The following is a 13,740-nucleotide window of genomic DNA, read 5'->3' on the forward strand; positions in this document are numbered from 1 at the left end:
AGTCCAAGTAAAACGTTCCAAGGTCGAGATAAGGATAGTAACAAGATGCAGTAAGTAACGCCTGGCAGTCCTCCGGAGAAGTAGCTGTGAAGCGACGTGTTGTATTTTCCGGCTTCTTTTGAAGCTGCGAGCGGAGTCACGTGACGCATCACATGACCGCTTGCATGCGTTACGTGGAGCGCAACGCGGCTAGCGATTGGTGGAGGAGGCGCCATGGCAACCGCCACCGCGGAAAAGGGCGAAAAGAGGCGGGTCTGCCCACCATGGTATCCCGCCTGCCGTGCCTCCCCTGCTGATGTGGATGGAAAACATGATGGCGAGAAGCGCCAGGTAGGGGAGACAAGTGTGAGGGAGAGAGTGGGAGCGAGGGTGAGTGCGGGGACATGACACTAGGTCTTTCACACCCTTTGCAGGTGGCAATTTTTCACGGTCATTTATTCGCTTGGCTGTCCATGCAAGCAGCTTTGTATACCATAGAAGTCACAGTCAATATGAGAAGTCCCCATAGTTGCACCTCCTGTCTTTTTGTGTGCTGTGCCAGCATGCTGATTCCCTTTGCCAGAGTTGGTATGCTGCCTGCGTGTGTGGAAGTAGGTGGTTCAATAAACAAAACCAGCAATGTTCCCTCTAATTATTTTTCTCTATGTGCGGAACTGGTTGGCTGTGGTGCACACATTATTTTCCATGTGCACAACTGACTGAGGTAAGCCACTTTGTGAGCATGTGTATTTAGTGAACTACCGTCGCGAAGAGAGTTTGAAAAGGCATTTCCTCTTCCCAGCAACTGCAATTCTTGACAAATCTTGCAACACTTTTTCCAAACACACAGGCTGAAATAAAATATGGCATATGTGATTATACAGAAAACTCATCAACCAGTCCAAGACTTTAAAATCTGCCACAGTACCTTGCAAACGTTTTATGCCACTGTATAATCACTCATGTGCACTACAAAACACACATATCTCTTGTCATAACTGATGTGGCTGCCAAGAAATTCAGACAGAATACATTTGCAGATCGATTAATGGCAATTAAAAGAAATGTGTCAAACATGCTGACAGGAGTTCAAATGCCACTTTAATGAAGTAATTGAAGGGCCAGGAGAACATGCTTCTAATCATTTGTGTAAGGATGAAAATTACATCAGAATAACTGCACCTCAGAATATGATAAAAATAATTCTTGTACCTCTGCTTACTATCCACATTACGTTCTCCTGCGGGTAGTTATAACACCAGCCCACAGCTAAGAGACATAGGCACCATCATGTTTTACCCCCTAAAAAAATGCCTAACAAGAACGAAAAACAATGTGTCATGATCCATCGATCACGCCCCTTCTGGTCTTTCTGGTCCCTGGCACGTCGGGGGTTACTCGCTGTAGTACACCCAACATGGCCGTATACACGGAACGCGGTCTATCGACCTTTACGTCCTATGCAGCACGTCCTATAAATTAGCCACTCCCCTGCGGTTCCGCGCGTCTCAACGCTGCCGATAGCTGTGGCCTGACGTGCTCCGTAGTTCGTTCTCCTGAACTGTGTTGCTTCCTGGTTCCCGGACCTTCCTCCTTCTCCTTTCCTACTACCTTCCTTGGTCCTGTCTCTTCCGCTTTCCGCGCAGACCGCCTCCGTGTGCTGCCTCCATTCCAAGCTTCCTGGAGTTTCCTAGATCCCGGACGAAGAAGCTGAACGAATCCTGGAATCCGAAGACGGCCGAGCGGGCTTGTACAAGACCCGAACTGCTCGAAAGAAAACCCACAGAGAAAACAGGTGAGAAAAGGGGAACCCTGTGACACAATGAACATATCGTTGATTCAACCCACAGAGCTCCACTGATATTTTTTCAAATTAGAGACCAGTAAAGCACTGGCATAGGAAGGAACTCTAATATTAATGCCCGATTTCAATAGGAATTTTAGGGTGAAAAACATCTTTTGATAAACAGAAAGTATCCCTATTGGCAAAGCTAATTGCTTTTTTACTCCCTGAAAAATCATTTGGCTTCAAGTAGGGAGCAAAGTCTGATTAGACCCCTGACATAGGAAGTGAAATGACAGGGCACATAATAAAGTCTATAGTTTTGCCGATCCTTCTTCACCACAGCCTAGACAAAATTAAAGAAGACCTTTACTGAGGTTTATTATGGAGCCCTGCTGAAAAAAATAACATATATATGCCTTTGAAGTTAATAGCATCAATTCATAAGAGATACAACTGATTGAGTGCCTTCTTCAGTAACTATGGATCCCTCTTCTGTATGTCTTTGTTATCAGTTAAATAAGATGGAAGGGGATACTAGAGATGATACACACAGAACACATGGTTGTATTGAAAAGCCCTCAGCAGCTGAGCATAGAAAGAAAAAGGTGCTGCTGTTTAGACTGGTACTAGACTTTCCTGTCCGTTAGCAAACAAGCAACATATTTTCTTCAGTGTACTGCTGAAACGTATGACTTGGTTTTTAAAATGTGCTCCTTTGTTCATCACCCACAAGAAGTGATGACCTGTGCTCTTCCAACCAAACCCTTCACTGGCCCCTGTGCTAGCCTCCAATGCTAGTTGCTAGAGCACTATAAAAAGTGAGGGATTGTAGCGGTAAACACTTGTTGGGATATTTAAAGACCCGCAATACTTTGTATACAAGGCATCTTTAATGCCTCAACATATTATGTGCATTTCTAAGAATGTCATGACTCTGCATGTACACAATTATTTTGCAGTGCATACAAGATTGTTTGCAGCATACCCCACCCATATATCATTGTGTAGGATTATGCAGGCTCAGTGAAACCATTTTTGTATAGCAGCGAGTTACCATATAATGCGTGAAGGTCTATTCCCAAAGGAACTCTGAACACTTGGAAACAATGCAGGTTGTGTGAAAAGCATTCTCAATATCCTGTGCCGTGATACTATGGACGAGTAATCCCAGGCATAGTCCATAACCATTATCCATTGTAGGCAAAGTAAATGATAATGCAATGTTGCTCTCCACTTATAGGGTAACGTTAGTCAGGCTAAAGTAGGAGACGCTGAGCATCACATTTGTCTTCTCAAAATCCTCAGAGGGCAAATTAATATTTGAGTTTTATAATGCGTTAGCTTGCATGGGAGCCGCTTCAAAGCACTTGCGTGACATATGTACAAAGAAGTGGAAGTATGGGATAACGTTACACATCCAAGTAGCCTTCTTACTTACAGTCATTATTTGATATTTGAGCTAGCAGTTCGATTGTATAGTGTGGGTGCCGCTTTTGGTAAGACACAATGGGCCTCATCACGAGTTTGGCGGTAACCCTTAAATCTGGCGGTCGCGCTATTACCGCCGGATTTAAGGGTCCGCCAAATCAGGGCTTCGGCGGATTTCTCCCCAGCTCTGAGCTGGGGGGAAATCCGCCGAAAATGTGCGCTATTACCGCCGGCAGGAAATCCGCTGGCGGTAAGAGCGCGAAAATTCCCCATTGACCCCAATGGGGAATGGGGCATTCCCGAATGGGCTCAGTGGGGAATGGGGAATTCCATTACCACCAAACCCGTGATCCGGCGCTAATAGCGCTGGGGGGTTTGGCGGTAGGGCTAATACCGCCAGTGGTAATACCACCGGCATTACCGCCCAACTCTTGATGAGGCCCAATGAGTAACCGAAATTCTGGAACGTGAACGTTATTCATATTACAACATAAACCAGGTGGATCTAGGTACACGTCTGCTAACCTTTTGCAGAGCCAAGAGAGGAAGAGTAGAGTCAAGGTTGTCTGGTAGTATCTTAATGTTTTCTGGGGCAGAAGTTAGAGTCATAAGGTAAAAGTGTGGTAGAGCCAAGTTTAGGAGTCATGGGTGACGAGGGAACATTATTTGGTTAATGTGTGCATGCATATCTTGGTTAGATTCTTCTGTTCATGGAGCCAGTTTTTCATATTGTTTTAACCTCTTGTTTGTGTATTTTGCTGTTCTGGATTTTAGGTGTTTACGGTCACCCTTGCATAGTAGAATAATGCAAATGAGCAGAATATCAAGACTAGTTGCTTATTTTAAGAGAAAGAACATTTCAGATAATTACTGTGGTTTGTGCATTATTAAATCTTTTTGAATAGATGAGAATTGCCTGTGTGCGCTGCTAAAAATATTCTAAGCGGCACCCTGAAGGAAGCTGGGCAAGCGCACATGCGCACATCTTAGAGGGAACATTGAACCAGAGGTAAGACTCTAGTCTGTCTTTTCTTTTTAGTAACAAGGTGAGATTGGGGACCTGTTCTGCACGGTCTGCTAGGGTGGAGGTGCAGCACAATCACATCACCCCTAATGTGTTTTAAAAAGTTGAATTTAATTTGTATTCAATAATTACACACAATATGGACATAATTCATTCTACAAAAATCTTCATAAAAACAACATATATACCAAATATAAAACACCTTAAAAAACGGCTAAAGTGCTTACGTGACTAATTCAATTCCCTATCCAAAATTCATTCTAAATTGTGAGATAGGGTGGGGACAGTTAAATGAGTAGTCTGTCTTCCCGCTCATTCTGCTCAACATGTTTCAGTTAATTAACCCTATACAGTGAACATTCTTCAGAAGCTTTTTGTTCAGTCACTTTTCGAAATTCTATACTTTCTGGAATCGGTATCTCATTCTAAGAACCTGTTCCTCCACAACCTCCTCCTCTTTACTGTAAAAGAAAACACTTTACACTCATTAGCACCTAATGCTAATCAACTTATGGTGTAATGGGACCTTCATCTGCCACCCACTTCACTCCCCCTACCCAGTGTAATTATCTGTTGAGGATTTGTTGGGCAGTCACAAATGGGGTGGGTATCTCTATATCTGTAGAGGCTGCCACTGCTTATCCTCCTACAATACAAATCCACAAATAAATGCGTAGTATGTATGTATAAAGGGTCACATAGGATCAATGAACCAAGCTCTCAATCCCACATTTCTCTACATATTTCAAAACATTATCATCTTTGTGCCATCCACCACTTCTGACATGTGTCAACATACCTCTCTATCTAGATGGCATGCAGCAACCTCTCTCTCGGCTTTACTAGGTTGTAGCATTATTCACCAGTGTTTAATGTCCATCAGTCATGGCATGTGCAGTATGAAGTCATTCATACTCCGCTCCTTCCATCTATCGAAGCACGGGAGAGAATATGTAAAAAAACCTGCGCTTCATTCGCGCTTTTGTGTTCCCCTAGTGAATCTTAGTTCTTACCTGTACTGATTAGCTGCATTAACATCCACCCCAATACGCTCACTTCATTTGGTGCCCCGCAAGATAATCCTTTTGTTACCTGTTACCATCTACTGCAAACTTTTTTCACTTGTCTACTCTATGGCCCTGATACCTTTTTCAGTGGCCATTTTGGATGAGGCAAATCAGGTCTCAACTGGCAGCCATATTTAGTGCAGCGAAACCCATTTTTCCTTTTTTTCTCTTTGTGCGTCCGCTCTCAGTCCCCAGAGAATGGATCAAACAGCCATTTTGGATCTAGCTTATCTCACCAGCACAGTCAGCCATTTTCAAACAGGATTTCTCAGCACCTTGTCTGTCGGGTCTCAGTTCAAAGCTTCTCTGTGGAACATTCCACTTATTATTACTCACATCTTGGTACTATCTTCGTGCCTCATAGGTAAATCTTGTGCTTGTCCCTAGCACCTAGTTCTAGCCTATAAGTGTACCAAAGTCCTTGTTTTTAAATTTGATGCCACTCGACCCCCTCATTGAGGCCTATACTATAGCTCTTCGTGAGGAAGATAAGTTCTTGTTCCCTTCTGATCAAGTTCTTTTATTTTGCTTTCACATTTGATCCATGTTTTTTTGCAGGGCCATCAAGGAAAAATCTTCCGAGTTATGTTTTTTCATCCTAAAATGCTTGGCCATCGGTGCAAACTCAATTTTATTATATTTCAAACAACTTTGGTGTTCCATTATTCTTACTTTTACTTTTCTATTGTTCTTCCTTATATAGTTCAGCTCACATGGGCAGGTGATCATGTAGACCACATGTTCAGAGTTACAGTTTGTGTAACCATTCTGTACCCATGGTTGTTCAAACTAATTTTCACTGTTTTTGATTTTTTTTGGTATGCTTACAAGCCCCACATGTCCGACACGGGAAGTGACGTTTCATGGGATTCAACCCGCAGGCCCTCTGTGTGTGGGGCTTTTAAGCATACCAAAAAATCCAAAACAGTGGAGGTGAACCAAATACATTTCTTGTGGCAGTTTATCTATAGGTGGAAATAAAAGGCAAGTGGGGAGCCGCACACTTTGAAACAAGTTCATGAAATAGGTCCCAGTTCTTCTGCAAATTGAATTGAACAGTATGCACTGCAGATACAGCGTTGGAGGCCAGCCTGTGAAGTGCAAAAGCTGGTCTATCAACGCCAGCAAATGGCAGCCTTCTACTTTACTAGATGTACTCATTGCAGCGAGACAACAGAGTTATTAATGGCCAAGAGTCACTATCCTTGTTCAACAAATTTATAGGTAACGTACCCCAGATAGTAGTCAGCTAGAGCAGATTTAATTGTACTATTTATTTCTCAACTAAAGCACTGCACATCTTTAGTTCTTAAAAAAGAGAAGATTGATGTTCACGCTTGGGGCCTAATAAAGTTAGGGGTGGTCTCCACCGTGTCTGTCTTGGTTTGTCTGTGTGCGTCTCTTTCAAACAGCCTGCTTGTGCAGCATCATACCTGACACAAAGTGCCCGGATCGATGATCTTGATGACAGGGTTTGCAAAGGTGCACCACTCACCTGGCTTTGGTCAAGCAGCTTCAGATTGTGCTCACACAGTTGTGGGGCCCCACCTGCACGGCTCTGATTCCACCGAAGCTCCTAAAATGACTCTTGTCTAAAGTGTGGGTGACCCTTCACTCCATGATGACGTGCTGTGTTCGACGCCATGGAAGAAGTGATTGATTTGGAGCAGCTTGTAGCTGCGTGGCACACTGCGCTTTCCCTTTTCTAATCTCATGCAGTGCATGCACATATTGTGCAGGGCTGACAACATTTAAGCCTTACGGCTTGTTAAATTGCACTCCATGTGCTGCATTTGTAGCACGCCACATTAGCACTTTTTCTGTCTGTATATATTTTATGAATCTTCGGTAATGTCAAATATAGCGTGATATCTGCAAACTACAATATTAATCTGAGCAATTGTACTTGGCAACCTTCAGGTTTTTTCATTCCCTGAAGATCAGCAGGCTTGCAAAATGTCATTAACAGTGTTTGACATTTTGAGTTATAATCTGGTAATGGCCTGAATTTCCCTTTGGTCAAGTGTTTGAGATTGGAGTTATTTTGGTTTTTTTAAAATTCATACTCTGTGAATGCACTGTGTGTGTGTTTCACAGTTCTCAAAAAGGCATCCTGATTCCTAGCAGCTCTGTGGTTATTTTGAGCAGGGGCAGGTTTTAGTGCCGGGGATGGGGGGGCATAATAGGGTGCCAGCGGGAGGCTAGGGGCACACTGGGCACCAGAGGGCATGACTTCCCCCATCCCCTCCTGGCCCTCCCTGGCTCACCCTTGCTCCGCCATTGAATGAGAACCCTAGATGGGTCTGCCTACCTGAAAACCCTTCTCAAAGATACCACAGGAAGCTCAGACAACCCCACCATCTACCGACCAATATCAAACATCCCTTACCCGGCTAAGCTTCTAGAAACGTAAGTATATGGACAAATCCTAACCCATGTGGAAACCAACCATCAATGGGCAAGGCAAAAGTCTGTTTCAGACCTATGAGAGCCAATGCATCTGCACTACGCTACATCTGGGATGTCCTAAAAATGAACTCTGACTCAAACACCTCTTCTGCTACAATTAGTCTGTTCAGCTGCTTTTCAGACACAGTTAACCATTCAACCCTCATCAAAAGAATCAAAGAATCAGGGGTAACCAACATCGTGTTACACAACGGATGAAATCCTTCTTGACGGGAAAAACAGAATTCACCTGGCTACTGCCTTTCAGCTCAACCTCATGCATGCTCATATGATGTGTTCCACAAGGCTCATCCCCTCACACTACTCTTCAACATCTACATGACTCCTCTCATGGAACTCAATAAACAAGACAGGCTTGCATGCTACAACTATGCAGATGACACTGAAATTATCTATGAAATCGCCAACAGCAAGGACATATAACAAACCCTTGTCAACTGCCACTCACAAATCAATGCATGGATAAGCAACAACACTTTTAAACTCATCCTGGATACAACTGAAATTGAGATCATGCCCAACAATCATGCTATACAATTACCCATGCAATGGCTTATGGAAATGATAGAAGCTTGCAAAGTGGTTATACATCTTGGAATCCTGGTACACAATAAGTTAACCATGGAATCTCAAGTTAATAGTAGTAATGAAATGCTTCTTCCACCTATTCTCTCACTTTTCCACACAGAACACTCAACATTATCTCACTAGTCATGTCAAGAATAGATTATTCCAAAAAGCATGCACCTTAGCATGCCTGACTACCTCACCAAAAAACTACAATGAATACAGATTGCAGCAGCAAGACTCCTACGACTCAACAAGAGAGAAAACATCACAGCAGTGCTAAGACCAATACACTGGCTACCAATCAAGAAAAGGATCCACTTCAAAACACTCTACATTTTTCACAGACCGATTCACAGCTAAGGAGCAGAACTCCTGCAAGAAAGAATCTCCATCTAAACACCCAACAAAAGACCGGAGGTCTAGCTCGGATGTTTCGGTTTGGTGTGTAGATGCAGATTTCTTCTTGCAGTAGTTCTGCTCCTTGGCTGTGAATTGCTCTGTGAAGAATGTAGAGTGTTTTGAAGTAGATCCTTTTCTTGATTGGTAGCCAGTGTATTGGTCTTAGCACTGCTGTGATGTTTTCTCTCCTGTTGAGTCATAGGAGTCTTGCTGCTGCTGCTATGACACCTTGAACCCAAACATTATTAAAACATGAAATGTGGTGGATCAGCATTTGCAAGCATATCAACAAAGCTCTGGAACTCCCTCCGCGAGGGAATACACACAGTAGAGGAAAAACATACATTCAGGAAAAAATACAAATCTGGCAGTTTACTATGCTGAGCTACCTCACAAGCCATAGGCCATTTTCAAAGGGACCAAACATATGTAAGGGTCAGCAATGTGAGGCAGACAACTGCTTGTGTTTTTCTCAGAGTTAAACATTTTATTAATGATAAAAAGTGCAAATAAATCCTCACTAAACCTACTCTATCAGGGAGGTCCCTACCTATTCTAAGAGCTAAGGGGATTAGTCCTGGCATAAACAACTAAACAACAAAAACTTTCAAAGTATATCATAAACAACATAACTGAGTGAGCAACCAACAACCAGTAATTTGGATGGCCTTCACCTGTCCTGGGTAAATCCCTTCCCCAGGATTATTCAAAGTCAATGTCCCCAAATGTTCAAAAAGAAAATTAATGTCTTGAACCAGTTCTTGTAATTTCCAAATGAAACACAAGTTTGCCAAACACAAATCCACAGATAACAGTTCTTCAGCCTTCTGCTGACAAGTTCCCCTTCCAATTCTAGCCAAGAAAACAGCACCAATGGTAATCCGGATAACATATTTCCAAGATTGTTTTGCCACAGTTCAAAGAATAAATTAACAGCGGCTTCTTCAACAACTTTCTAAGTATTTATGCCCTCTGCAGTGTCTGGTATAATTGTCAGGGTGCTTCTTCTTAGGGTGTTGCTTTCCTCTTGACAACCACCCTTCTACTACTGTTACCATGGGAACAGACTCCTTTGTTCCACAGTATGCAGCTACTTCAACCACGTTTAATGTTACATCCACTGACAGTATTATACACAACCATAGTTCTGGTATTTCTGCTTTAGCTTTGTATTTTATGACTGTTAGGGATTTTAAAGACAAGACTCTTCGACCTCCACAGGCAGGCAACACACACTTCTTTCATATGCTGTAAGAAAAGGGCAGCCTCTTTGCTTCTTCTGCCTGTTTTACTGCCACCAGTATAACCTGCCTTTGCTTCCTGACTGCCGTTCCTCAACTTCAACAGTCTCAGAATTACAGATTATTGACTTAATATCCTTACAAGCACCCAGCTCCCTTGCACAGCTTCATTCACACCTTCTTGATTCCAGTAGCTACCCTAACGTCGTTTTGCCGCACTTACAGCTTGGATAACAATGTCACACTTGTGTCAGAGGACACTGGACCATTAACAACTTTAACAACCACAGAATTCCGGTGGATAGATTTCAACAGGGCTGGTTTCACTATAGAAAGTGTTCACCCCTTGGCTTGTTCTTTCCTTCAGTTCAATACCTTCTACATTTACAGAATAGTTGTTCTTGATGTTACAAGGTACAATCTTCAAAGGAGAAAAAGATTTAGTACGCGCAACCACTCTTTAAGGAAGAACTTTAACCTTAAAGAACAGTAAGTAATTGTGTTCCCACTTATTAACACAGAGATATTCTCTGACTCCTGTCAGGAACTACAGTTGTTCACACACAACCTATCATTCATGCAATACGTTCTTGTAACAATTTATGAAAGTCAGCGTTAGTGATTCCGAGTGATTTGAAAAGCATTCTCCCTTTTAATTGGCGACACATGGCCACTCTGGTAACATTAAACAACTTAACAATGGAAAATGAAAGCTATTCTTTTTATGCGAGCACTCCGACTTTTACTTGAAGTTTGTGTGATACATGTCAATTGACAGCAGGACTCTTCACAATGACAAACAGTTTCTACTCGATTCCACTCTTGCGCAAGTTAATTCAGAGCTGGAAACAGTTACAAGGAGGGTTTTCAGAGTGAACCTGAACACGGAGCTTCACTCACCAGCAACAGGAACACTGCAGTTGCGGGCTGCTTCCACTTCCCAACTTCTTCTTCTTCTACTACTACCTTCTACTTCTACTTTAGGCACACTTGGAACCCACACCTTTCTGCAGCATGGGTGTCTCCGGTCCGGCATTACCAACGTGAAGTTTCCTTCACTCCTCTGTTCCTCGGCTTGTTTCTTTACACGGGTCTCGGGTTCTAGCACAATCACGGCTCTGCAATTACAGCCACTAGGTTTATCTGGGAAGACCTATAATCCCAGCACGTCTCTCTGAGCGCAGCCACTGCAAGGCAGGGTTTGTGAACGCAGGACCCACTCAGAACTTGCAGGTGAAATCTGCTTTCCTTGTGTCCTGGCGTCCCTTATATGATTACACTTCCTCATGAACTGCCTGCCTCATGCTCTGCTGCTTCTACTAATACTGGCAGCTTTCCAGCTCCTGCTCCTGCTCTTTCACCAGCTCCTTATAGTTCCCCCCCCTCCTGCAGCAGCCTTTAATGCCTCTCAGGTGGGGAAATTGAGTTCAGCTGCAGGCCCTTACTGTTCATTGCCTGACCCTGGCAAAAGGCTCTTAGGCTTACTTGCCTGGTCTTCACTTCTACATAGCTCTTCAGCCCTCTTCGTCTCAGTCCCTATGGGATTCTGGGACATGCAGTTCACTTTAGTGAAACTAGGTTTTTCCACTTCTAGTATAATTTTAAGGGTATATTTAATTCCCTTAGTCATTTTAAAAGAGGGGTTGTAGGTGTCAACCTTATTGGAGGAAAAGGGTGCAGAGAAGGCAACATTTCCACCACTGCTCATAGTGTACCTTTGGTATTGAGGAGGGCATTTGTTTTAGGGATAAACAAGATTTGTTCTTCTGGTATAAGATGTTGTGGGAGTTCCAACCTTAGGGTTTACCATCTCAGATTTACCAGGAGGTTTAGAGATATTAAAATGACAATAAGCCATAACCTCTTCTGGCATAGTGGTAAGAGCATCCCTTTCAGAGGAAGATACCATATCTAATCCCGCTGAATCGCCTCATTACCCTGGGCTCTGTCTCCACCCAGATGATCCTCCTGCAGTACACCACCCTCAGGGTTGGGATCAGGAGGCACAAAAAACACCTTGGGGGAGGTAAGAGGATTGTTAGCCCGGTTCTTAGCACATCCTCAAACAGTTTAGGCGAAGCCTTGAACAAGAAACATAATAGTGCTAAGGGGCTTATCTGTTCCCTTATCGGTAGGAGTCCCGATGCCTAGAGCATCAATCAATAATTACAAATCAGATTCCGAACGGGTTTATAAAAATATATGTCATTTATTAATTTTTGCTAAGCAAAGCTAAACATTTGTTCACAATGTCAACAAATATTAAAAAAATCAATATCCAGATCACTGGAAAAAGTGCAAGTACAAATAACACGCACCACTAAAGGTTATAAGATAAACCTGCAGAGTGAACACCAAACAAAATACAAAAAAATAATAAATTGTGTGTAAACTAAGAGTAATCCAAAACTAAGGTCGCTCTGAGGTAGTGTTGTGCAAGTGCCACCAAAATCAACTTATTTCTACACTACATTCATTCCAATTCCAATTCAAACATACTCATTCTCTCATCACATTCCCAACATGTTTCTTTCTGATCGTGTGTGTGAACAGTCTAAACGGAAATTCATCAGGAGGCACCTGCCCTCCCCTGACCACCTGAGTGGAGAGTTTAGGCAGGGTTTTAGTGACGGATCTGCAGAAATCTTCACACATAGGACCATGGCACACTGGGCATCAGTTACCCTACAAGTTACCTGTATGACTTAACCCGGTGCCGTGAGGATTTCACTCTTTCCCCCCAACTAACCCATGCTAACCTCAACAAACTCCTGCAAACGTCCCACTGGTAAACCAACTATGCCACACACACATGACACCTATAACCCCCTGTCCCACACTGACACCAAACATCAGAACTCTCCACTTCCACCAATAACTGAAATAAATCTCAACATGCCCAATGAATCTATATGTCATAGGCTGTGAAGAATTCAGGGAATTCGTCCATTGTGCCCAAGGGGGAGCCACCCCCTTTGGGACTGAGGAGATTATCCCACTCCACGTACCACCCCTCAGCAGACAGGGCAAGTGGGTTCTCATTGGGGTTGACCCAACCATAGTGAATAAGGAATCCCCAAGTAAAGCTGTTACCACACCCTGCTTTAACTCAGAGGATATATGGGAGATGAGTGGTACCCAAATGTGAAGGACCCTTTCAAAGTGAATGGCTTGGTTTCTGACCTGGTTCTGCTAACACCCATTTTTTGAAGAATGGCATTAATGATTTCCCCTTTCAAACCAGGAAGGAATGTTAAAAAAACGGGACTCATGCAGAAAAGGAGAGCGCCATCATGAAGTCGAAACACAGAATTCTGCACTGGAGCACAGAGCAAGGGATGCCTTCCTTCCAGGAGGTGCAGAAGCAGGACCACAATGAAAACGTGGTCGGCGGGGGAAACCTGGGGCCCATTGAATGGCAAAGAGTCCAGGAGGGTGGAGAGCACCGAGGAGGGCTCAGCCACCCAAACAACAGAGAAGTGAATAACAGGCAAAGCGCCATAGTGGCATCCATCCGTCCCGACGCTGAAGTCCTGTCGGCCGCAGGCAGGAGGAACCGAAAGAGGCAACCCAATGGCAAAGAAGTTGGTACGCAGCACTGTGGCAAAAGGAGAAACTGCCTTCCACAAGGAGCACTGCACTGCAGCAGGAGAACAGGTGCACGGCAGAAGACGCGAGAGGAGGGTGGTCTGGCACCGAGGTAGCCCATGAGGGGCTGACCATGAGAATACCCCATGAGGGGTTGAATGCAACCAGAGAATCTCACTGCCTGGGAGG

The sequence above is a fragment of the Ambystoma mexicanum genome, chromosome 8, assembly GCF_040938575.1.
Source record: "Ambystoma mexicanum isolate Mex_15411 chromosome 8, UKY_AmexF1_1, whole genome shotgun sequence".
Classification (NCBI taxonomy): Eukaryota; Metazoa; Chordata; class Amphibia; order Caudata; family Ambystomatidae; genus Ambystoma; species Ambystoma mexicanum.